Below are 25,776 nucleotides of genomic sequence, written 5' to 3'. Positions count from 1 at the left end.
CCTTCTGGAAGGGGGGCCTTTGGTGTCCAGATACATGCAAACCTATCAGTATAATTCATGCTGCTTGGGGGTTCCCAAAACAGATATTTCCCAAGCCAGGGCAAATTAGCCTTTGGCATTGAAACTCAAGATAATTTATCCACTCAGGCACATCTATACAATGAGAAACAACTGCTTTGAAAGGCAATAAAATGTTGCATACAGTTCCCAGAAGCCTGTCTTCCCGACGAAGCACTGAATCAAGCAGGTCACAGAGCCATTCGCCTTTCATGGACATAAGGGAGGCACTACATGAAACTGGTTGAGAAAAAGCCATCTCGCCCAGGCCTGGATTTTCTCCACTGACTCTTCAGGCAAAGTCCCAGAAGGACTGTAGAGGGGTGTTTTCAAGCCCTAGAAGTCAGCTCTGCTTTCTCAGAAAACTCAAGTCAGGAAGATGTTCTCTCATATCCTTCCTGAACTTTTCAGAGTTGTGGTTAGCCCTTCTTGCTAATCGTTTTAAGTGCTTTAGTTTTGTTTCCCCAGTAATAATGTAGATTACATGAAGGCAGGATGATAGCATTTTCCCCCACAGCATGTAAAACCGTGCTTGGAAGGATAATCGGTTCTGGAAAAATACGTCTTTATTGGTCTACTCCTGGCTTCTCCCCTAAACAACATTTCCATTTGGAAATGGGAGTACCCCACTTACTTAGTAAGTGCTGCCTTCCCTTTCTTTTGATTTAGGCCTTTCCGTCAACCCTTTCCATCTGATGCCCCCTGACTTTGAAGTCTCCTAGGTCAAAAAGCTGCCACTTAAAGTTTTTTTTCATTGCATCAACTTTCATAGATGAAAAGTCACTGCATCAGAGCAACTCATTTATCCAATGGTGCTTTGCATGTAAGAATAAAAGGGAAAAGATCTTTTGGAACACTAGTTGTTCATCTCTAGAAGAGCATCTGTATAAATTATCTGGCTACCCTATTCAGGAAGCACAAATAACTTTACTTCGTGTATTTGAGTATTACAGATGTATTTGTTTGAATATTATTGCCCAGCTCTATAATGAGTTATAATACCAATCCCTGGTTCCTCTTCACCACTGGACCGTTTGTAACTCATTTAAGGTCTAGGTATACTGTAGGATAATCACAGCTCTGCTGCATGTTAGCTGTATGATTTTGGTCACATTATTTAACCTTGATGCCTTGATTTACAAATCTGTAAAATGGAAATGGCAATAGTTTATAAGGCTGTCGTGAAGATTAAATAAGTTAATACAGGTAAAGCATCTGGTTTTTGTTTTTGTTTTTGTTTTTCCTTCCAGATTTAGGGGCATTCTCATGTGTTCCAGTAAATTTTGTCCCATATTAGCTGAGGGTAACTGGGGATAATATGTCTTAATTTAGGGTGCTTGGTGCAGGGTCCTTGGCCTTTTATCATATACTTGTTCAAAACACTGGCTTCCAATAATGACTCTGTATTTCTATTGTCTCCAGATACTGTCTTAGATTGAGAGATTCCCAAGCACCAGAACTTTACCCTAAGCTTCCTTGTATTGCCCACCAAGTCTAACACAGGATGTCACTCAGAGTAAGAGCCCCATATTTATTATTTTGATATTTTTTTCTGTCCCTTCCTCTCCAGTTGACCAGGGCTGTTTATAGCAGTATTCCATTCTTCATCTTCCTCCATATTTTGTAGGTTTTGGTATGCTAGGGCTTCCAGAGCCTCCGAAGCATAAAGCAATGGGGTTACTTAACACTTCTCAGTTAACCAAATATGTTATCCTTGCCAAAACTCTCATTTTTTAGATGAAAGAAAGGACAGAGATTATTTTGGACAGATTTGTATCCTGGGTCATTTGTGGGCTCTTTGTGGATTACTCATGGGCTGGCATGCTGATAAAATTGGAAGGCAATAAAAAAATTCTCACAGCCATTCAGTTGAAGCCAATACTAGAATCATTGATTTTGAGCAACTTCGGCTGCATTGCTGGGGGAGACAGTCCATAAAGTTACGTTTAATGGGAAGTGCTCTACGATATGAATGAAACTATGAATGAAAAACTCAAATTCACTGGGCCAGACTCCTTTCCACACATTTTTCCGTGGCCTCAGTACAAAATACTTTTTCTTTTTTTCACCTGTTCATCTTACCTTTGCATGCAAATTCAAGGGTGAACTGGCTTTATTCTCTCTAGAAGAAGCTATTTCCAATGAAAGTACAGCCACGAGAGAAAACCCTTGCAGAGGAATTTCCCTCCAGTGAGAAGAGTCAAACCTCCACGCTACTAGATAGTTTTTTCACTAATTGTGTGGAAAGTCCCTTCTCTTACTTAGCGCCTTTGGCTTAATTCCCCCTATAGTTGCTTTCAGAGTTATCTTGTGATTTATTATTAACGTTATTAACTGGTTAATCTGGCAAAAAATTAAACTGGCAAAAAAATCTCTCCTGGATTTTTCCCTTGTAAGTTGTGACTTCCCTCAGCACTTGCATTTGATTCGATGTGTTCTGTGACCTGTGTACAAGGAATGTTTTTTTAGTTGGAAATGAGCTGATGTTTGGGTGATCGCTTACACATGTTACTGCTTTCCCTTTGTGTCTCTGCCTACTCCCTTCTAAAATCCCACAAAAGAGAAGGTAAATTGTTTTTGAACCAGGTGAGAATTGAACTTTGGGCTCATTTTTTAAATGGACAGGTTTTCCTAGGAAAGGGTTTTGATGTTGTTTGCTTTCGAATTTTGTTCTTTTGAATGTCTTTCTAAAACCCAGATGTTGTTTAAAATTAGTAGAGGGTGTTTGAACTGTACGATTATCAAAACAAACTGTTACCATCCAGTGAGTTCCATATATTTTTAAACACAGCAAATCGTAACTACTTGGAATTGGTTAGTGACTTTTAAATTTGCATTGTAATGGGAAGAACTTCATACTATTAACCAATGTGAATTACTGATGGGATCTGAAATAAGGAAATCTCCTTCCATTTGTATTGGTCTGAACATCAGAGAAGGGATAGTGCTATTTCATGTCAGTCTTTGGGTAGCTGCTGAAGAGGGAGGAAGTTCCTTCACGATGTGGGACTGAGGCAGAGATTACTGCAGAAAGCATAGGCTCCTTCATTTCCTGAGTCTAGGAGAACCCAGGAGATCCTTCATGGGTACGAACTTCTTCACTTTTCCTATAAAATCAGTGTCCTCATCTTTTCTTGCTCTGCGCACTCACTTTTTATGATCTCATTCACCCCATACCTTCACATACAAACAAGAGGTAAAAACTTCCCCAAGCTGAGACCAGCCAGACCTCTCCCTGGAGCTATCCACCTTCTTACTGCACAATTCCCCTTGGTTCTACCATCAGGGCTTCAAATTTAATATGTTTACAGAGGAAATCATCAGCTCCTTTACTAGAAGTTTGACCAGCAGAGATGAGGGCATTCCATTCAAGGCAGCATGGTGTGACCATCACAGTAGGGGTGCTTAGTGGATGGATGGTGACTGTCCTCCAGCTCACTTCCAGTGGCTACTGGTAGGCAAGGAGACTTCGTCTAAGAAGATAGGGTTAGCTATGATTTTTAGAAGGCTTGCTTATAATTCTGGATTCTACTCTGTGGGGAGTGGGGAATCACTGAAAATCTCTCATTAGAGCAGCTCCTAAAAAACAGTATCACATGTTTCTGCCTCTCATGTCAGTTAACTGTTAGGTATTAGTGATGTCATGGATGACCTCAGTTTCTTCCTCTGTATTCTCTACCTGTCTGTCAAGACCAATGAACATGCCTGCTGCTGTCAGATTTTCTGTGAGTGGGCTGAAAAGGTTCAAGATGTCAAACATGAATCCTTTCCGCCATGGAAACCTGAAGACCAGCTGATCTGGCTCCCTGCCTCTTTCTGAAATCTCTGCTGAAATGAGATAATCCAGTTCCAATTGCAGGACATCAGGCCAGTCTGACAGCTGCTGTTTCTTAGCCAGTTATGTTGCACAATTTAAACTTGTACCTAGGAAAGTATTTTTCACAGATTTCCTGATTAATGGTAGCAGCTTCATGCTAGTCATCTCAATAGATAATAAGGTCTGATTTCTTGTATGATCCATCCCCACCCAAGACTGTCATCCGTCACAGTGCATGTTAATGTGGGGCACAAGAGGGTCACAGCCACACTGAGTACGGATGGCCTGGAGCATCCCCAGCCCAGAAGAGTAGCTTCTGACTGGTATGTGCTGAGCACACAAAAATTACTCAGGGAGAACACTGTTAATCCACCACTTCATTCAGCAAGTATTAATTTAGTACCTACTATATACCAGATACTTGTCTAGATTCCAGCTTACACCAGAGAACAAAAAGACAAAAATCTCATCCTTGTGGAAAATATATCCTATTGCACTAAGAAGGGATTTGAGACCTGGGAAAAAGTGGGGTTGGAGATTTTTGCTTAGTTGACTTACTCAGATCAAATTCCTGAATTATACATCTATGCTATAGTATTAAAACTAACAAAAAAGCACACACACACAACACCCAGATATATACCTATATATGTGTATGTAATTAACAACACCGTCCCCCTCGTCCCACATGTAATTCTACGAGTGAGAAGGTATTCTCTCAGATGGTGTCACGGTTGAAAAGAAAAGCAGATGGTGCTCCTAGAGGAGGCAGCTTGCTTGTTGAAATGTCATGGATATACAGAAATAAAACCGAAAATGAAAGGCAAAAAAATATTCTCATTTGAATAATGAACTGTCTCATGTTTCCTCAGAGCCACACAGCTCAGATAATGCAAAGAAACACTCTCAGACCCTTTGTTCTGTGTTTATAACAAAATTCAAACCACATGTCTGTCATGTAACAAGCCACTCTGGATAATTTCTTGAAGAATAATAATCATTGTTTGATGGCACCACTTGTAAAATCCAGAAGGTACCCCTGAGAAGCTGGCACCCGGAGTAAACTATCCAAGGGGTAATTTGTGGCAGCAACAATACACTAAGCATTGCATTGAACTTTAAAACAATTGCTCACACACAAAAGGAAACTAATGACTGATCCCACTCCACACCCCAGCTTCCTGTCACTGTTCATTCTTCAGTGTTCCCCATAGTTGAAGGAAGCCCTCAGGACTCATGGCAGCAGATAGTTCAAAATGATGCCCATGAAGCTTTTATAATTATTATTATGTTAAATACATAATTTGGTTGCTTTGTTCTGTGACTAGATGTGCTCATTTCAGCTTCATAATAGTTGCCAGATTCTGCTGCATGATTTGTATCCTGCAGCGAAATGCACAGACCGCAAGTTGGCTTTTCTTTGCTGGCTCTTAAACCAGCGCCATGCACACCAACAATGCCCGTCATTGTCTCTTGGGAGCTTTGTGCACCCCTAAAGTGACAAAAGGGAACAGCTCCAGACAAATCAACTGAATGTAATTACAGGTAAGGAGTTTGGCTGTGCTTTCTCTAGAGGTCTTTGAGGCCTGGGATACATTTTGAGTTAACAACCAACTGAGCCGGTTTTAGGATCAGTTGTTTACCTAATGCTATCACAGCCAGCTTTCACATGAGCCCAGAGACCCACCTGCAAAGACTGCCCAAAGTTCACCATCTTCCCAACTACCTTCTGGGATAGGGAAAATCCTTCAAGAAAGATTAAGTGACAGGTATTGGAGATGTGAGCTTTAGCACTATCTGGGTGGACTGGGACCCCAGTGCTGTGGAAGAGGACCGACCACTGCATACCTCCCCCCCCCCGCCCCCCCCCCCGCCCCAGGGCACTCCCACCCTGGGCTTCCTCGTTCCAAAGCTGCTTCTGGGAACAAAGCAATTTGCCTGCAGCTCAGAAACAAACCTCCCTAAGTCTGAACGGACAGAGGAGACACTTCTTTTACAAAGAAGGTGAGATTCCCTAAAAGTGTTATAGGGCAGCAAAAAAAGAGCTTCGGAAAATCGATTGACTTGTTTTCCCTTAACAGTTACCTAATTAAATAGCGAGAGGCCAATTGCTAGGATTTGAAAGCAAGTCAGAAGCTGTAGAAATCCTTTGATTGTAACTCCCTTTGCCCAGACTTTCCTTCCTTAAGAAAGAAAACTCTCATCAATTAGAGTCAGCAAATAATGGCTCCACTAGGGTTCTCAGTAAGAGCCGATGAATCAAAGTCCACAGAAAACAGCCAGGAGCAGGGCACTGCAGTCTCGCAAATACTGATTTTAAAAATTAGGACTCCGTCCTATATAGTGGGGACAACACATTGACCAGGTGGTCACAATTAAAGTGATCAAGGAAAAGCAGACAGACCGTGGGTACCTCTGGGTGCAGTGTCCTGAGAAAGACACAACCTCAGCCAGGTCGTCGTCTGACGGTATGTGCATAAACTGAATCTAATCATGAGAAAGCATCAGGAAAAACTAGGAGCATTTTATTTAAAAGGGAGGAGTGAGGCTGAAGAATTCAAAAATGACACTGTGATCAAAGTCAGTGAAAGGCTGAGACACTCTTCCAGATTCAAATAAAGAACAAATGCTACATGTGATCTTTGACTGGATCGTCTATGGAGGGGAAATGCTATAAAGAACATTATTGGTCCAATTGGAAAAACTGAAATAATAGTCAAAGATTAAAGTATTCAATGTTAAATGTCCTGAAGTTGATAACTGTACTTTGGTTAGGTAAGAGAAAGTCCTTATTCTTGGGAGATACATATTGAAGTATTTAGAAATAAAGGGACATATATACAGATACGCAGCATATATATATACATATACACAGAGGGAGGTTGGGAAGAGAAAAACGAAAAGTAACGGGCAAAATATGAACAGTAGGAGAATCTTGGTCAAGAACATAGGGATGTACTTTGTATTATTCATGCAACTTTATTGTAAGTTTCAAATTATTTCTAAATAGGTGTGTGGGTTTTTTGAAGCTTTTAGGATGTATTCTAAGGTGTCCTTTAATAGAAGGCAAATTGGTTCCTCTATTTTTATATTCTAGTTTATTTCAGAGTCTTCAGATTAAGGGTGATTAAATGATAAAGGAGAATATACAAGGCATCCAGCATTAACTAAAATCTATATAAAAGGTTAAATGAGCCTATTTTCTGATTATGATCATTGGTTAAGAAAGGTTTTAAAGACATTTAGTAAATTTTTAAAAAGTGAAATAATTCTAAAATAGAGCATTTAGTGAACATAAATCAGCTTCTAAACTTAAAAACAAAAACAAAAAAACAGGCTTCCTTCAGCTCCTTTTCCAAGATAGGCAGCCACTCTGGGCCCTGGTTCTATTGCAGCAAAATGGAAGTAATGCTACCTTACCTAGTCTTCTAAGGCTTCCTGTATGGGAATATATTTATATATGTGTGTGTGTGTGTGTGTGTGTGTGTGTGTGTGTGATTGTGTGATTGTGTGTAAAAAACCTTAACTTCTTCTAAGACTACCTATATGGGAATATATGTGTGTGGGGGGGGGGTGTATCACTTTTTTACTAGAAACAAAACTCAAACTAGTTTAAATAATTTATTGTCTCAAAGAAGAGGGTGTCCTACTATAGGACATTGTCTCAGAATAAATAAATGCTGACCTTACTCTTCTCCCTTCTTTCTATGTCCTCCTGGTATTCCCCATTGGTCAAAGCCAACTGGGAGCCAGAGGGAAGAGAGCCCGTTTACACAGACTCATACAAGTCAGCCTTTCAGAGCAGAGAGTGGGGCAAGGAAGCTAGATGATAGATAAGGGAGACATATCTGCCGCAGAGCAGTTTAGGTCTGATGGATTGATTTAATGGTTCTATGACATCAAGCATCTAGATCTTTATATTAATTTGCCGTCCAGAGCTTTGTCTCCGTCCCCCAAAATGGAAAAAACAAAAACGTTTTCCTTTCAATTTAGGTCTTCACCCAGCCTTAACCTAGTGACTCTTAGGTGAGTGCAGTGCTCTGATTCACATAAACCTGGGCTCAGAATTCCTCACAGAACAGGGAATGGGATTACTCTGATGGAATTAAACTGTTTAAAAAACCATTCCTTTGTTGCTGCACAAAGGAAGGGTTTGGAATGGAAGTTGTAGAGTTAACTTCAATGACCTCTATAAATGTAAAACATTTGCCACAATTCCTGGCACTGAGTGGGTGCTTAATAATTTTTTTTCTCCCCGTTTAGCAAGGCTTTCTGCAAAGCAATGTTCTTGCTCCTAAACATCCTAGGTATTAAAGTGTAATAATTTATTCCTCTTTTCAGAGATTTAACAATCTACATGAAGGAGATGAGGAATGCTAACATAAAAAAAATATATTATCTAAGAATATCAATACAAGGTGCCATGTTAAGTACCCAACTAGGCCCATGGATTTGGGGCATTTAGAATAGTGGTTTCCAGGACATGGTCTCTTGTAGATGGGTGGAGAGAGTAAATAATTATAAGGGTTTGAGAATCTAAATGCTCATCAAGCATTAACCATAGGCTTTAGGCTGTAAGGGCAATGAATAACACATAGTATAATAAATATACACCCTGAGCACATGCACATTCCTTGGTGGTAGAGCAGCTTCCAGCAAAGAGACTTCCTTTGCAAATGGGCTGCGTGGTCTAGCACTCCTCAGTCCCTACCATGCATAATCATAGGCCAAGGTTTCCATCAGCCCACAAGCAAGAACATGGCAGCTATCCCCCTGAGCTGTTTGCTCCTGGCCGCTCATGACCAGTACTGCTGAATCCTGGGCTCCACTTCCAATTGCAGCTCCTGCAGAAGTGCTAAGTACTCTTGGGATGCCATCCTCTGCCACCTGGGTCTTCCCAAGGCAGGCCCAGGCACATGTGAGCAAGCCTGTCTTGGGAAGGCCACTCTTCCACTCATGGTCACACTGTTGGAGTCCCCAGAGCACCTTGAATCTCTCCAGGCCTCTAGCAGCATAATCACCTGTGCAGCCTGGCTGGGGAAGCCCCAGGGAAGCAGCCTGGCAGTCACTAGGGCCAAGCAAATGTCCAGGGGTTCCCTGCTGAGCCACAACCACTAGCCACCATTCTGGTGAGACACCAGACACCTCAGAGTCCTTGATGAAGCAAGCCACAGTGAGACAAGAAGCAGTGAGGTTCTTTTTATACTAAAACACCAGAAAATAAGCTAAGAGTACTCTACTATTCAAGTCATCTTTCAGCTTTTCTGATGCAACCACCACAAAGAACATAATAAATTATAAGATAAAATAATAAAGCAAAAATATATACTGGTATTTGTAAAATGTTAGATACAAATTAAAGTATTGCTAAATTCATTGGAACCTTTGCTATTATATATTTCACTTGAAACTAATATTAAGTGAACAACCATTGTCATAATACATCACTAAAATGCTTTTTATGTTTATAAGATATCAAGCTGGAAAAAGTGGAGACCCTCTGGTTTTGGAAGTTCTTTTTTTTTTTTTTTTTAATTTTATTTATTTATTTGACAGATATCACAAGTAGGCAGAGAGGCAGACAGAGAGAGTGAGAGGGAAGCAGGCTCCCCGCTGAGCAGAGAGCCTGATGCGGGACTTGATCCCAGGACCCTGAGATCATGACCCGAGCCAAAGGCAGCGGCTTAACCCACCGAGCCACCCAGGCACCCCCGGTTTTGGAAGTTCTTAAACTAGAAACCCTCCCCATTCCAACATGTGTTCTCTGTGTTTTTATGGCAGTCATTCAGGCTATGGTAGTTCCCCACCTTGTCCTTGGGAGGTTTGTTCCCAGGCCCCCAGTGGATGACTGCACCAACAGAGGGCACTGAACCTTATATAGATAGACTTTATTGTTCCTACACATGCATACCTATGATAATCTTCATAAGTTAGACACAGTAAGGGATGAACAACAACTAATAATAAATAGTAAAATAAAGCAATTATAACAATATACTGTAATAAAAGAGATGTAAGTGTGCTCTCTCTGTCTCAAAACACCTTACTGTACTGTACTCACCCTCCTTGTGATGATGTGAGATGACTGACATGCCTGGTGACGTAGTGTTAGGCTACTGCTGAGCTTCTGTGGATCTGTTGGAAGGAGGACCATCTGTCTCAGAACCACAGTTGACCACGGATGACTGAAACCATGGATAAGTGAAGAGCAGGGCGCTTCATTCTCATGGTGCTGCTCCGTGCACTGTGTACCTTCTACTGGAACTTATATTTTATAAAGTACTGAGGAAGGGGAGCTAGGACATCTGGAAAGAGAGTCTTCCTCGTTGCTAAGCTTCTGCTGCCAGATCCTCCCTGCTCGGCTTCCACTGAGAACACTGGCCTGGGCCTCACAACGTCCAGTCTCCTCTCTGGAACACAAAAGCACTGTATCAGAACTCTTGAGTTAGAGGCTCATCTTGCCAATGGACTATTTTCCACTGACAAAATCAGGAACCGTGTGTGTGTGTGAATTTTCTGTGGAAGAATACCTATTTTCCCTCACATCCCACCCTCAAGAGAACAAGGTAATGTTTTTCCCATAGAGACAACATTCTATTTTATTCTCTCTAGGGGATTTGAAATTACTTTTTTCCAAATCCTAACTCTGTCACTTATTAATTACCCAATATTTTACCCACCTGTGAAAAAGGCTTATGCATATAAGGCCACATAAGGTGAAGGATAGGACATTTAATCTCTAGGTCATCAAATACACATAGTGGGTATTCAGTAAACTGTTGAATGAGTGAAAGAAGAATAAAGAAATAAATTCCTAAACGTCTATATTCCCATCGATTATCTTATTTAAAGCTGTAGGAATAAAGCCTTCAGTGGCTAATACAGTTGGAATGGTCTTGGATGATCTGTAGAAGACATTCTTTTAGACTGGGACTCTCCAGCCATTCCATTATTGGCATCATATGTTTCAAAGAGTTTCTCACACAGACCCAAGAGGACATGTACAAGGATGTCTGTTGCAGCATTCCATGTGATGGCAGAAAGGTGGAGGAACTTGTGACAGATACCCAACCACTGTGACAGTGTGGCGAATGTGCATCAGAAGTGTAACTGTTAGGGGCAGTGCATTCCATATATGCATAGCAATATGAATATATCTTAAGACTGTGGTGCTTAAGGGCAAAGACAAAATGCACAGCAACTTACATGCAGGCACAAGAACAGCAATACTCATTTTGCAAGAAAAGTGCCAACAAAAGATGTACAGCAAAAGCATTGGAGAGGGGCACCTGGGTGGCTCAGTTGATTAAGCAACTGACTTTATCTCAGGGCATGATCCCAAAGTCCTGGGATGGAGCCCCACTGTCATGTCATCATGTCCTCGTGTCCAGCTCCCTGCTAAGCAGGGAACCTGCTTCTCTGTCTCTCTCTCCCCTGCTCTTGCTTTCTCTCACTATCTCTGTCTCTCTTTTTCAAATAAAAAAAATCATAAAAAAAGAAGGGATTGGAGAGATTGACTATGGGATAGAAAGAAATGAAGATAAAGGGAAATGGATAAAGGAGAGAGGAAAGGAAGGGAGGAAGGAAAGAAGGAAAAAGGAAGACAGACAGTTTGCTTGCAACAATGATTATTATGTTCTATGAACTGAACCGAAAGGTAGAGTTAGTTGTCCCTTCTGCGGTGAGGTCAGGGAAGAAGAAAGAAGGAAACAGGAAGAAAGCCTGTAGGAAGCAGTTCTAAAAACTTGTTTCTAACCCTACAGAGTTCCAGTATCCTTCCATCAGGACCCTGATTCTCCAGCCACTGCAGGCGAGGAGTGAGGAAGATGGAGGGCGCCCACGTCTGAAGGTACATCGGTAATCTATTTAAACAGGGCTAAGCCTTTCCTGGTCCTGAGTTCAGATGCTTTGTTTTTGTTTTGGCGTTTTTTGTTTGTTTGTTTTTGGGTTTTGTTTTTGTTTTTGTTTTTTTTAATAAACTGATTGTTGTTCCCTAAGTTTAAGGCTGTGAAGCACCCAAGTAATTAGTCATGGAAGCCATGGCTTTTCATTTTTTTACTTACTTTTATAACAGGCAAGCTGGAGAAGGGCGAAAATCAGGTTTATTCAGCAGATGTGATAAAAACAATTGACCATCCCTTTTTACACAGAAGTAAAAAGTGAATGCAAGAAATTCATTTGCATTGGTACTTCTTGGGTCCTTCAAACCACCTGACATTGGCAGTAAACATTGATCAAACTGATATCTGTTATAATTACACATATTGTTGTATATTGTTTCTTTTTTCGTGGAACACATGGCAAGTGTCCAGAAACTTTTGGTCTGTTATTTTGCTTAATATTCTTCAGTACGGAGGAGGACAGGGTTTTTCCCCCACCCCTTTCCTTGGAAATTATTTCCCATGTCTTTCACAGAACTTGGTAATGTTCCAAAATTTTTCTAATCAATCTAACATTGGAGGTTGTCAGAACAGATCTTCTTCACTAGAATTTATATGACACTATACATTTAATAACTGTTCTACATAAATCCTTTTTTTTCTTTCTTTATTACATCCTTTGTTTCTTGAGTCTTTTTTGTTCTTTTCAGATCTATTGAGTTATCTCCAATTTTACAGGCTTTAGTAAAGTAGCTCTAAAAATTCCATTTCTAGGAAAATTGATTGGCAAAATCTTTTTGATAATTTTCTGTCAAGTTACTGGCTTAGCGTTTGTGACTAACTCGTTTGAAAAATGCCTGTAAAGGGGCGCCTGGGTGGCTCGGTGGGTTAAAGCCTCTGCCTTCAGCTCAGGTCATGGTCCCAGAGTCCTAGGATGGAGCCCCGCACTCCACAGGGAGCCTGCCTCCTCCCCTCTGTCTCTGCCTGTGTCTCTGCCTATACTTGTGACCTCTGTCTGTCAAATAAATAAATAAAATCTTAAAAAAAAAAAAATAGAAAGAAAGGAAAACTCCTAAAAAGAGGGGTGTGAGAACTTTGAGAAGGAATAACTGTTCTGACTGAACTGGTTAGTAAGTTCACTCCCCACGACCCACTGAATTCTGATAGCAAGTTTGATGATTATGGGATTGTTTTGTTCTTTCTATGTATTGAGAGGCTGTCTTAACAAAGTTACCAAAATACAGGAGTTTTCTTTGTGTTGTTGTGGTTTCACTTCATTCTAGTCTGTAATCTTGAAGCAACCATATTAAACACAAAAATGAAGCTTAAAATTAAACAGTAATAGCAGCTCAATATGCCAAGGGGTTGCTTCCTCACATAAGCCACTTATAAACTTCTGGGATGTTTAGCATCCCAGACACAAATGTTGTTAGCATCACTGACATAAAAATACCATACCATATGTGCTCCACAATCTCTCTACATCATAGTGGCCTCCATTTCTGAAGAAAACGCTCTGTCTGGTTTCTGTGGATTATCGGATTTGATAATGTGACTAGAAAAATCCTTGTCTACAGATATGGAGAGTAAGGGCTGTATTTATGGTGTATTAAAAATCATAGATCACTGTATTGTTAGTTGTTTGCAGTGTAGTTTTTGGTGGACCCTGGCAGTCCTTCTTTAATTGTCACCTGCAGTGCAGTGTGGTCTGGGGACCTCTCCTTCATGACCCTCTGACTGAATTCTTCCAGCCCCTATGTACCTAAAATGACTTTATTTTCTGGGATGAATTTTCTTCTAGTTTATTTGTTTCAAGTGATGATAATCCCCTCAGCAATACCTTTCTTTATTTCTGGAGGCTTCTTTCTCAGTCAAGTTAATTAGATCAGCATGGTCCCGTATAAATGCACTTTACCTGAAGTTCTGTCTTTAGAAACTGACCATCTCTGAGATGAGACCTCATTATCACCTCCGAGCTCACCCCGAACATGTCTGTTAACAGGTGTAAAGGTTATAAAAATCAAACAGTAAAAGTGAGTCAAGGGAAGAAGGCCTGTACAGGAAAGAGGAGCACTTTGGAATGTTCCACCCATTCTGATTTTAGTTCACGGCTATTTCATGGGTATTTTTAAGACAGAAGGATCTGTCGGAATGTTTGCACGACAGCTCTCCTTTGTTCCTTCCTTGAGTCGAGTTCAGCAGTTCACAAACTAATGTGCTGAAGAATTGCTGGATAGCAATAGTATGCAATAAAATGCATCCTGCTCCTTGATGGCCTACTGAGGGTATTTAAGGGTAGTTTTGATTGCATGAAATTTTTATCTTATATAGTCATTTAAAACATAATTGCTCTATATAATGGGGTTGTATTTTTTTTTCTAGCATAAATAACTGAAGTTCCTGAGTGTTTGCATCATCTGATCAAACATTTAGGATTACTATGTTATTTTGGCATTAATATTGCCAGTTTTTAAAAATGCATGGGTTAGGGCCACCTGGGTGGCTCAGTTGGTTAGGTGTCTGTCTTCCGCTTAGGTCACCATACCAGAGTCCTGACATCAGGCTCCCTGCTCAGCAGGAAGCCTGCTTCTCCCTCTTGCACTCCCGCTGCTGTGTTCCCTCTCTATCTATGTCTCTCTCTGTCAAATAAATAAAATCTTACAACAAAAAAATGCATGTGTTATATAGGTAAACTGATAATTCTGAAAAAAAAAATACTTCAATGTTAATACTCGATTGTTTGGGCAGGATATAAAAAGAACATTATATAACAAATTAAAAATGGAAAAACTGGTTATTTACAGGAGCACCTTGGTGGTTCAGTTGGTTAAGTATCTGACTCTCCATCTCAGCTAGAAGTCATGAGTTCAAGCCTCACATTGGGCTCCATGCTGGGTGTGGAGCCTACTGGAAAAAAATAAATAAATAAAAAGGGAAGGAAAGGAAAAACAAGTCTGAAATTCACCAGATAAAATGCTGTCCTTCTTTCTGTAATGTCACCATTGCTGTACAATGACAGTTATGATTTAATTGCCATGTATTATACTTCAACATTATATTAGCTTTGTGTGTCCCTGGTTGTTCTGGCAAGAACATACATTGAAGAGAGGCTCCTGGGTGGCATAGTCATTTAAGCCTCTGACTTTTGGTTTTGGCTGAGATCATGATCTCAGGATTATGAGATCGAGCCCCACTTGATACTCTCTTGAGACTCTCTCTCCTTCTCCTTCTGCCCTTTCCCCCAACTCTCTCACTCTCTCTTATGTAAATAAACAAATCTTTTTTTAGAAAAGAATATACACTGAGGAATATATGCGGAATGGTCTGTATATTATTTGCATTTATTAAAGATCCACCAAACAGTAGGGAGGTATGGGAATGGATATGTACTGACTCACATATTTGGGCCACTCCTGTCTCATACTATGTGAGGAAAAAGAACTGAACATTAGCATGTGTGATTGACTAAGAATAGGAGAGACCAGCCAAGTCAGTGCTCATGAGTCTGTAAAAATGTTAGCTATTTTGCAACATGAACCTTTCTGTTAATTTGGGTTTAAGGCTAAATAAGCATTATATAAATACATTGAAGTTAGGCTGCTGACAGAGTGGAAATGGTTTGTTTTCTGAAAACACCACGGACTATTTTTTAAACATTTAGACTTTGGCATTGAACAAATGTATTTTCCAAGTACCTTTCCCCCATTTAAAATATGAATACATATAGTCCACATGTTTCTGATTCATTTGCAACTAATTTATCAAAATTGGCAAGACCTGTTTGCTAACCACAAGGTCTGAGGAGCTGTTAAAAAAGAAAAAATAAAGCCTTTTTAAAATCTTCCTTTTGGACCCCTCAATTCATCCAGAGGGGATTCAGACTTTGATGATGAGAGTTCATTAAAAACTGAGAATCAGTGTTTCTTTTCACTTGATTTTTTTCTATTTGATCTCCTTTGCCATCCTGAGAGACCCCCAGTCTTCCTTGGCTTGCCTTGCTCTCAAGATAGGTGGAACATGTTCCTTAATAGTATTAGAAATGAGAAATTCCAAAAATATGTATTATGAATATTAATGCTTCCATTCCCCATGGTTCTTATTTTCAAAAAAAAAAGTTATTAGAAGCCAACTGTATAATAAATTCACATTTCTTTGAGTTTCTTTCATATTTAACTGATGGTGTATTTCAGTGCAGATTTGCTCTCCTTAAACTTTCTCTAAAGCCCAATACCAAAGTTCAGTGTTTGTATCAGGAACCAGTTAAGTAGTTGAATATCTACACATCAATCTATTAATTAATCAGTAACAAATATTTCTCACATTATTCAGTCTTGCAAATGTGTGAAGTCATAGGATTCGCCTGGACACTTACTTAATGCTCAGAATCCCAGTTGCCTGCTGTGGAAGGGGAGGAACGTATATGTTTCACCAATGCCTTGAAATGAGGGTCAAAAACCACAGGGGCTCCAAGGCCACATAATGGAAGAGGGTTCTGTCTAGGAAACTTCCAGATGCTATCAAGGAGGGGAGGAGGGGAAGGGAGTCAAAGAAGTAAAAGAGAATTCCAAGGATGAGGGAAGAGCTTAGTAGCAGTAGAGATTGATGGGCGCCTTTAGTCCCTCTTGATGGCTGTTCACTGTGCGTAAATTTTATCATCTGATTATGTCAGATGCTGACAACCTGGTGGTGGGAAGATGGAAGAATATCTTAACTCAGCCTAGTTTCAGATCAGGCTTCTACTTATTGGTCACTACCAACAAATCAGTTAGCCTCCCGGAACTTCGTGGTGTCATCCGCAAAAGGAGGACCTTGTTTCTAGTCACATCTTCTCCTTTTCAGGGTTGTTGTGAGTATTGGGTGAAATCATGTAGGTCGTTAAAATGCTCTATCTGTGGGGTGCCTGGGTGGTGCAGTCAGTTGAGCCTGTGACTCTTGGTTTCTGCTCAGGTGGTGATCTCAGGGTCCTAAGATCAAACCCTGCATCGGGCTCCGTGCTTAGCACAGAGTCTGCTTCAGATTCTCTCCCTCTCCCTGCCCCTCCTGCTCATGCTCTCTATTTCTCTTTCTCTCTCTAAAGTGAATGAATAAATCTTTAAAAATAAAATAAAATGCTGTACCTGCAAAGTGATAGTATTTTAAAAACTGTCCTGCTAAGCTGCACATCTTTACTGAGAAGAGTTTATTATCATCCGTAATCACATTCATGAAAGATTAATGCTCATCAGCTTCCTCCCAGAGGGGAGACGTGTGCTTGAGTGATCACAGGGAACATCCACGGCAGGGAATACAAAGGTGGGCATCAGAAAGATAATGAGAAGAGGGATGACAACAAAGGATAGCGGATATTAAAGAGGACACTTGTCCTGGGCCAGATATACTGGGAACAGAATGGGCCACGAATTCACACCATTCCAAAGCCCCTGCAATTTGGTGAAAGGAGAGGTGGTCCTTTGAACTCAAGTTTTAAAGAAGTTACATTTAAAAGACACATGCAATACAATAGGCTCTTTAAAAGAAATAATAGCTTAATTGTTGGCACAGTTCCCAGCAGGTTTTCTAGTATTAAATATACATTCTGCAAATAGAAAGGACATTTCATAGAAACTCCCTCTCTAGCCAAACAATGAAGAAGCAAGTGATTTAGGTCTCAGCCCTTTGGATGACAGAATTACTCAGCCCAGGGAAGAGAAATGTTTCTCACTCTGGGACCTCTAAAATTACTGGTAACATGACTATGAAAAAAGGTGTCAAATAAATAAAAGCACCAACATCAGAGACCACAAGTAACCGATTTCTCCATGAAAATATCAAATATTTTATACTTGATCAGATGCGTGCTTAAATTATATAAAGAGAGTAAGTGTCAATATTTTTCATTTCTCTTCCTCTGCATCTATTATTAATATAATACAAAAGAAATGAAGATGAGAGGTAGGACAAAATACAGACAAGATGTCTCGGTAGTCAGACTTGTTCTGATTAAGGCAGCTGCTACTCGGGAATTTCCCAGAATTTAAGTCTTCCAGCCTTGGATATAAGGAGAGGAAGGAATTATTGATGTAGAAATAAGGGAAATACAGAGAAGAAGAATAGGGAGACGCTCTGCCAAGTGAAAGATTCGAAGGGGAGCCAAGTTTTCTCCAATTAATTTGTTCATTCATAAAATGAATCCACACAATTATTGAACCCTTTTATGTGCCAGACACGTTGCCAGTGCTGGGGAGAAAGCAGGAAGGCATGGGAGGGAGCCCTTGCTCTTATGAAGCTCACAGTGTAGTTGGGTAAGACTTACTTCTAACAAGTAATTGAGCAAAGTACCGCATGACTATGGATAGACAATGGGGTGTTGGAAAGAGATAAATGGAAACTCAGTTGAGGTTGTGGATACTACATTAATATCTTCAGCCTTTCCTTTCCCTCAGATTGCTATTTGCCTCAAACAGTGTAATTCTGTTCCAGCCGCCTTTTGATTTTAACAAAAAGTTTGGAGGGTTTGGGTTGCATGTCAGAAGCTGAAGAAAATCCTTGTCTCAGCAGAGAATCAAGTGCTAGTTTTGGTGGCAGCCAAAGTGAACCTGTCAAACTAAATGGTTTAGGTTAATCACTTTAATTTGTATTAAGTTGACAGAATCAGATTACCTTTCTTTTAGCTATTGATTTTTTTGCTTTTGATTTACCTTTTAATTTAACCTGGTCTATTATTGACGTCATAGCTTACCCTGGGAAAATATCAGTGTTTCTTTTGTTTACTACTGTCTGAAATTCCTCCACAGTGATAAGAAAAAGGAGTGGTGTCTTGTATCCCACCATGAGAGCTGGAATTATTGTAGCTAAAGAGTCAGAGCTCCTTTTGCATGGGCTCTTTCCAAGCACCTTTTTATATTTCTAATTTTGTATTCTTTATTCTTGAAGAGAGCCCCCCAAATTCTGGATGTACCTTCAAGTGAGATTCAAACTAAAAAAGCATATACCCCTGAGAATAAATACTGTTAACTAAGATATATTCATATCATATCGGTGGTGCATCACAGTGAAGGACATATTTATAAGTAGGACAGGATTGTCAAGGGAGAGCGGAAACGGTATAAAAATAACCCTAACTGGCCTTTTCTAGGCTTGCTTGGGGTGGGTACTATCCAAACATTCAATAATTCAGCAAATCTTTATTATGGGCTCACTATGTGCCAGGCAGTATTCTAGAAAAGTGAGATTTATCAGGACACAAAAAACCAATAATGTCCAGCCTGTGGAGCTTCCATTCTAGCAAGGGAAGACAAACAAACACTAAGCATAATAAGTAAACATCTATTATATTAGAAGGTGATAAGTACAATAGGGAGGAAAGTAGAGCAGGATAAGAGAGTGTGGTAGAAAAAAAAAAGGGTACACACTGCCAGGAAAAGATTGGTGATTCTATAGCTCTGGTAACAAGACAATGTTCAGTGAATCAGGACAACTCACCTCTGTGAAAACACTTTTTTACAAGCCAACCACAGTGTCAGTCCCTTGCTTTTTAAAAATCAGCCAATCAGGAAGGAACTCAGTTTAAAAAAACAAACAAACAAACAAAAAAACCCACACATACCTCTCAGTGCCTACCCGCCAATCAGCATGGAGTAACCTTGCTTCTCCTGTTAAAAATTATGACTCTGAAATCCTGCCAGTCCCTGAACTTCATGTTCCCCAAAACGTTATATAAGATTAATGTGACTGTCTGTCCTCTGCTCTGTTTGGAAAGAGTATGTGAGCTGCACAGCTCTCTCTTACCATAGCAAGCAAAACCATTGAGCTTTGTCTTTTATCTCTAAGATACTGAAGAATTGAGTGGTGGACAGTTGGACAAAGCAGAGCCCTTTGAGAAGATGACATCTGAGCAAAGAAACGAGGGAAACTGGAGAGTGGGCCAAGCAAATCTCTGGGAGAGAGAGAGTTCTAAGAAGAGGAAACAGTTAATGGGAAGGTTCTAATATGGGAACATGTCTGACGTGCTCAGAAACAGAAAAGAAGACAATGGGGTTAGACAAGAGTGAGCTAGAGATAGAGTAGCAGGATGAGAGTCGAGAAATCATGGAGGATGTGTCACACACACCCAGAGGCCACCAAAAAGACATGGATTTCTAGTTCAGACAAAATGTTCGAGACTGGTCTCTCCCAGCTCTTCCCTGACAACTCCTCCCCTCCTCCTGACAACCATGGAACTTGGAAATGATGCAAAAGATGAAATCGAAGAAGAAGTCCAAAAGGTGGGAAGGTGAAGGTGAAGTGGTTTGGGATTAGGGGACTGAAGGAGCAAGGATAAGGATAGGCATCTTACAGCTCTCCACCCAAAAGAAGGTGGCTCAGGTCCAGCATTTCCCGACTCCCAGTTTAGCATCAGAAAGCATTCAGGTAGGCTCTTCTCTCCTCTGGAGCAAACAGAATTCTCACCAACAAGTCAAGTGTGGCTGGCATAATGAGCGAGAGGAATGCATCAAAAGTCTCACAACATAAATAGCCAAGGCACTCCTTCCCTGCCAGACCTAAGACTCCTCTCCTTCTCCCACAGACACTTTCTTGCCTGGGGCACCAATTAGAGGGACCCTGTCACAAGTAACCCCAATTTAGGAATTATCTTTGCTTCTGAAGTTCCCTTCACCTGCCTGGAGATAGCACTTGCCTGGGGGCATCAACAAGAGGAATAGTGTCACAAAAATTTCCTCTGGCCAGGGTAGGTTGCTCCTTCCCTCTGTGGACTTGAGAATCTCCTCCCCCAGCCAGAGACACCAGTAAGAGAGATCCCACCACAGCAAGCACCTGGCCCAGGAAGCCCTCTTTGTTCCTACCTGCCAAAGACTTCTTCCTTGCCCAGAGGCACCAGGCAGACCAGCCTAGGTAAGATTCCTCTACCTCTTAAGCAGCGCTTGCAGGGGCCAATGGGAGCTCCAGTGGCAGAAGATAAACAAAACAGACCGAAATAGCACTATGATGGCCATTGAAACCATAGCCCATGGAAATAGATGGGGACTGGATAGTGAACCTAAACAGGATGACTGCCTGCAAAAATAGAAAAAAAAAAAAAAATGTAAATAGAACACACAGTCTCCTAACATAATAGCCAAAATATTCAGGACATGTTCCAAAATTACCAAGAACCATGAAAATCACAATTTGAACGAGAAAAGACAGTTAACAGACACCAATACCAAAAAATGAATCAGATGTTGCAATTACATGACAAGGATTTGAAAGCAACTAAAATAAAAATGATTCAATAATTACAAATTGCCTTAAAACAAATAAAAAAAAGAGAAAATCTCAGCAAAGTGATGGAAGTCATAAAACCAGCCAAGTGAAAATTACTTAACTGAAAAACATAAATAATAAGGTGGCAGTCATGAAAGAACAATAATTATCTGATATAGAAATGGCTTTCATAGGGTGTAGGAGAAGGATAAATGAAACAAGATGGGATTGGGAGGGAGACAAACCATAAGTGACTCTTAATCTCACAAAACAAACTGAGGGTTGCTGGGGGGAGGGGGGTTGGGAGAAGGGAGTGGGGTTATGGACATTGGGGATGGTATGTGCTATAGTGAGCGCTGTGAAGTGTGTAAACCTGGCGATTCACAGACCTGTACCCCTGGGGATAAAAATATATGTTTACGAAAAATAAAAAGTTTAAAAAATATATCAATACTTATGGGAAAGAGGTTTTTCTAATAAAAAATTTAAAAAGAAAAAAAAAAAAATGGCTTTCATTCTAAAGGAATCAATCTGCCGGGAAGACGTAACCATCCTAAATGTGTATGGACCAAACAATGTGAAGCGAAAGCTGAAGTGAAAAGACAAATAAGCAAATTCACATTTATAGTTGGGACCTCAACATCCTCTTCTCAGAAACTGAAAGAACTGCAAGGATGTAGAAAATCTGAACAACACATCAACCAACAGGAGACAGACAGTGCTGATTAATGAGCACTCCACCCAGGAGGAGCAGAGAAAATGATGTTTTCACATGCCCATGGATATTCACCAAGATGAACCATACTCTGGGCCACAACACAAACCTCAACAACAACAATTTAGCTTTTTCTGTAAATGAAACAGGGCTTCGTTGCCAGGTGTTGAAGTAGTAGGACCTGTAAGCTCTGATGACTGTTTCCTCTTGACGGTGAGGGCGAACCCTGTGAGACCAGTTGGGAGACTGTCTTCATAATCCAGGCAAAAGAAGGTGGTGGGTTCAGATTAGGATGTTAGCTTTGAAGGCAGTAAGAGTAGTCCAGTTCTGGAAACACTCAAGAAAGTACAAAAATACTTTAATATTACTATCATTTAATATTACTATCATTATATTACTATTATTAAATACTTTAATATTACTATCATTTAATATTACTATCATTTTAAATAATAGTCATGGTAAACAGTAACAGAATATTTATTAGAAGAGAACCATAAGGGTGTCTGGGTGGCGGCGCAGTGGGTTCTTAAGCCTCTGCCTTCGGCTCAGGTCATGGTCTCAGGGTCCTGGGATGGAGCCCTGCATCAGGCTCTCTGCTCAGTTGGGAGCCTGCTTCCCCCACTCTCTCTGCCTGCCTCTCTGCCTACTTATGATCTCTCTTTCTGTGCCAAATAAATAAAATTAAAAAAAAAAAAAAGGAAGAGAAACATCATTGTGTCTTATGTGACACAACTTGCCATACTTTTCCCAAACAGCAATTAACAAGCCTTGCACCCCAAGATGTTTGCAAAGAGTAATTGCTTCGCATTTAATTTTTGTGAATTCAGTTATCCTCTCTTGGCAAAGAGAGACAAGGAGAAGTTGATGAAAGAGGAGGAAATACATAAATTAAATTGGGTTACAATTCTTTTTTTTTTTTTTTAAAGATTTTATTTATTTATTTGAAAGACGGAGATCACAAGTAGGCAGAGAGGCAGGCAGAGAGAGAGAGAGAGAGGGAAGCAGGCTTCCTGCGGAGCAGGGAGCCCGATGCGGGGCTCGATCCCAGGACCCTGAGATCATGACCCGAGCCAAAGGCAGCAGCCCAAACCACTGAGCCACCCAGGCGCCCCTGGGTTACAATTCTTGCCTGCCTTTTCACTCAACAACCTTGGGATGAAAAAGGAGTCTGTTTTTCCCTAGATCAGTTCCGGAGTGCCTCTAAGCATGAGGCTAATGTTTAACAACATGGACTTTTGATATGACACAATCCCTACATGCAAACCTGCTACACTACTTGATGTTCAATCAGAGAAACAACAATCTGTTCCAATACGGGAAGAAAAATTGACAGTGCTAGACATATTGAGAGATGGGCTTTGGTCTCCAAAAAGGTAACTTCCCAAGGATTTTTCTAGACAATTTTTACTATATGTAAATGGAACTTTACCTACCGATTTTCAGACCTAATCACCAAGTAATATGCAATTCCATTTGCACTGGGACATAGTATGACTAACTATATTTATTCCAGGTAATATTAAAAATTATTAACTTATTTAATCCCCATAACTCTGTAAACTTATATACATATATTCATATGCTCATACATATATATCCTGTGACATTTTCATTTTACTCATGAAGGCACTGAGGAACAGAGAGGTGAGGAACTTGCAGTATTACACATCTGGTACTCAGTAGAGCTAGGGTTTCAAGCCCAGGAGATCTGGTTCTGGAAGTTGAGTTTGCACATGATTAGGATATTCTACTATGAAGGCTTTTATGTCTCAGTATTGACTTGTGCAAACCCCAAAATGGATATTTTCTTCCAAGCAAAGGAAAAGTGTCCTATCTTCTACCAGTCAGTACAGAGTCACTGAATTTACCGTGTAGCCAGAAAGGTAGGTAAGCGTTGTGAGATTCAAAACAAGTGTTCAATGTACAGACATTGGATGTTGAGAAAAATATAGTAATCGTGAAGGCAATAGACAAACTTTCTATGGCCTCCCCAGGTACACCAAGGTAGCACTTTCTGGGAATTAATCAACCTCCCGCACCTGCCCCATCCATCTTGCCCCTCCAGAATGTGGGCATCTGAATGGGTAGAATTCTGCTGCTTACTCAGAATAATATCCTAGGGGCCTCATAGAGCGTCTGGCACGTAATAGATCCTACAAATTTTGTTGACTAAAGGAACCAAATCAATAAAATTATATAAAAAGTTATGATAGGGATGGTGATGATTGACCTTTTGTCCTTTATATGTGCATCAAATATGCAGCCATATATTATTCAGTAAACTTGAGGCTGGTGTTTTTTACTTTAGCAGGGCCGCATAATTCTGCCGTCCTGAAAACACACATTGTAGGCCTTATGCAAAATCTTGAGATGTTTATCCATGGGAGTAGTCAAACATAGGGGACGTAGGGCAATTTTGGGAGGCCACAGAAGTAGGTAGAAAGTGGTCACTCGTTTTCACACATATGGCAGACTTGCTCTTTATTACCGCCTTCATACTAAGAGAGAGTATGCTTTTTTAGACGGGAGAGTGTTGATAATGAAACAGTGGGAGAGAGGCCCCATTCTCTGCTGACTTCTAATGATTAGCAGTAAAGACAGTTAAAGTTCAAGGGTGTTCGTTCCCTCGGAGGCAGAGTTTTCCCCTCAGGGCAATCTTGGCTTTTTTGTGAAACCAAACTAGCTAATTGGTATCGTCCTCTGAAAATGCCCCGACTGGATCCCTGGAGCCCCGTCTAAGTATCTGGGGCCCCCAGCTATCTAGTAATAATGGGGACGAGAGGAGAATAAATTATCATTAAAGAATCATTGTCCTCCAAAGCCGGCAGTTTCGGCAATTGAAAACATCAAAATGTGCTAGGTCATTTAATAATTCACTTCCTGAAGTGCAATCAAATTCTAATTGAAAAGTATGTTCTAATTAGCGCTATGTGGGAAACTTAAAATAGAACCATACTTCTAAAGGTATCTGAACTGCTAGGTTTAGTTTCATTGAACAGTTTTCCCTTCATCTTCATAACTTTGTAGTTCATATAGATTTTATGAAGATACCTATTCTTGTAAATCTGGTGTAGGGTTCCCCCCGACCCCACCCCAGGCTTTGTTCACTCTCAGAATTCAGACGCCTGACTCTGGAACAGAAAGTGAACATGCGTTCTTTGCAGATGATTCTTACTTATACATATGGCTGTTATGTTGTACATTTTAAACATTATATTTAATGCAGCGAATTCAAGTGCTTTCCATATGGGATGTTTTTTCTTCAGCTCCTTGCGGGTTAGTTCCTCCTCTTGTATCCATCCTGTAACATTGAGGGGAATACTAATAGGCCAGAGCATAACCACTTACCAGCTTCAAGTTGTACAGTTAAGACTCTTTTGGCTGCAAGTAATACCAGCCAGCTTAAACTACTAGGGCAAATACTGCCTCATTAAAGGGAAGTCCAGAGCCAGGGAAAATTTTAAGTGTGGTCAGCAGCCCAATAATGTCACGAAAGGCTTAGGTTCTTTCTTTCTCTCTTCTCTCCTAAATTCAATGTCGGCTTCATTCAAAACTGTTTCCTCTTGTAGTACCAAGAAGGTTGACACTTTTAAGCAGCCTTTATTCTTTCTTACTCTTGTCCAGCAGGAGAGGAAAAGAAACAAAGCTTGCCTACAGGCAAGGTCTTTGCTGTCAGCGTGGATGGGCCATCTTCTGCCCCAGACCAATTATAATTGTCAAGTCAAAGTGGTGAGCTTCAGTGACCAATATGGTGGCCACTAGCCACACATGGCTGTCGAGCACTTGAAATGAGACTAGTCCTAGATGATATGTGCTATAGTGAAAAAGATACACTGGATTTTAAAACTTAATATGAAAAATATACATATCTTGTTAATCATTTCTATGTTGATTATATGGTGACTGTAACATTTTAGATATGTTGGATAAATAAAATATATAATGAAAATATATATTTAATTTCTTTTTACTTTTTTAAAAATGTGACTGCCAGAAAAATTTGGAAGTATTATGTATGCCTGTCTGTATTTCTGTTGAAGTGTTAGCTAACCAAACAGGATTTGCTCTGAAATGGGGAATCA

The 25,776-nt window shown here is 40.3% G+C and overlaps 1 long non-coding RNA gene across 1 annotated transcript in view; it reads right to left on the bottom strand.

Moving 5' to 3' along the window:
• LOC309860981 overlaps window positions 1-25,776 on the bottom strand; it is a 67,593-nt gene that overhangs the window by 34,171 nt on the left and 7,646 nt on the right. The window contains exon 2 of the long non-coding RNA XR_014309706.1: window positions 9,936-10,284. This is a non-coding gene — a long non-coding RNA (uncharacterized lncRNA). The remainder of the gene's footprint in view (window positions 1-9,935; window positions 10,285-25,776) is intronic.

Source organism: Mustela nivalis (genome assembly GCF_964662115.1).
Source record: "Mustela nivalis genome assembly, chromosome: 3".
Classification (NCBI taxonomy): Eukaryota; Metazoa; Chordata; class Mammalia; order Carnivora; family Mustelidae; genus Mustela; species Mustela nivalis.
Note: the sequence above shows the minus strand (reverse complement) of the source record. Positions and strands in the feature narration are given on the sequence as shown.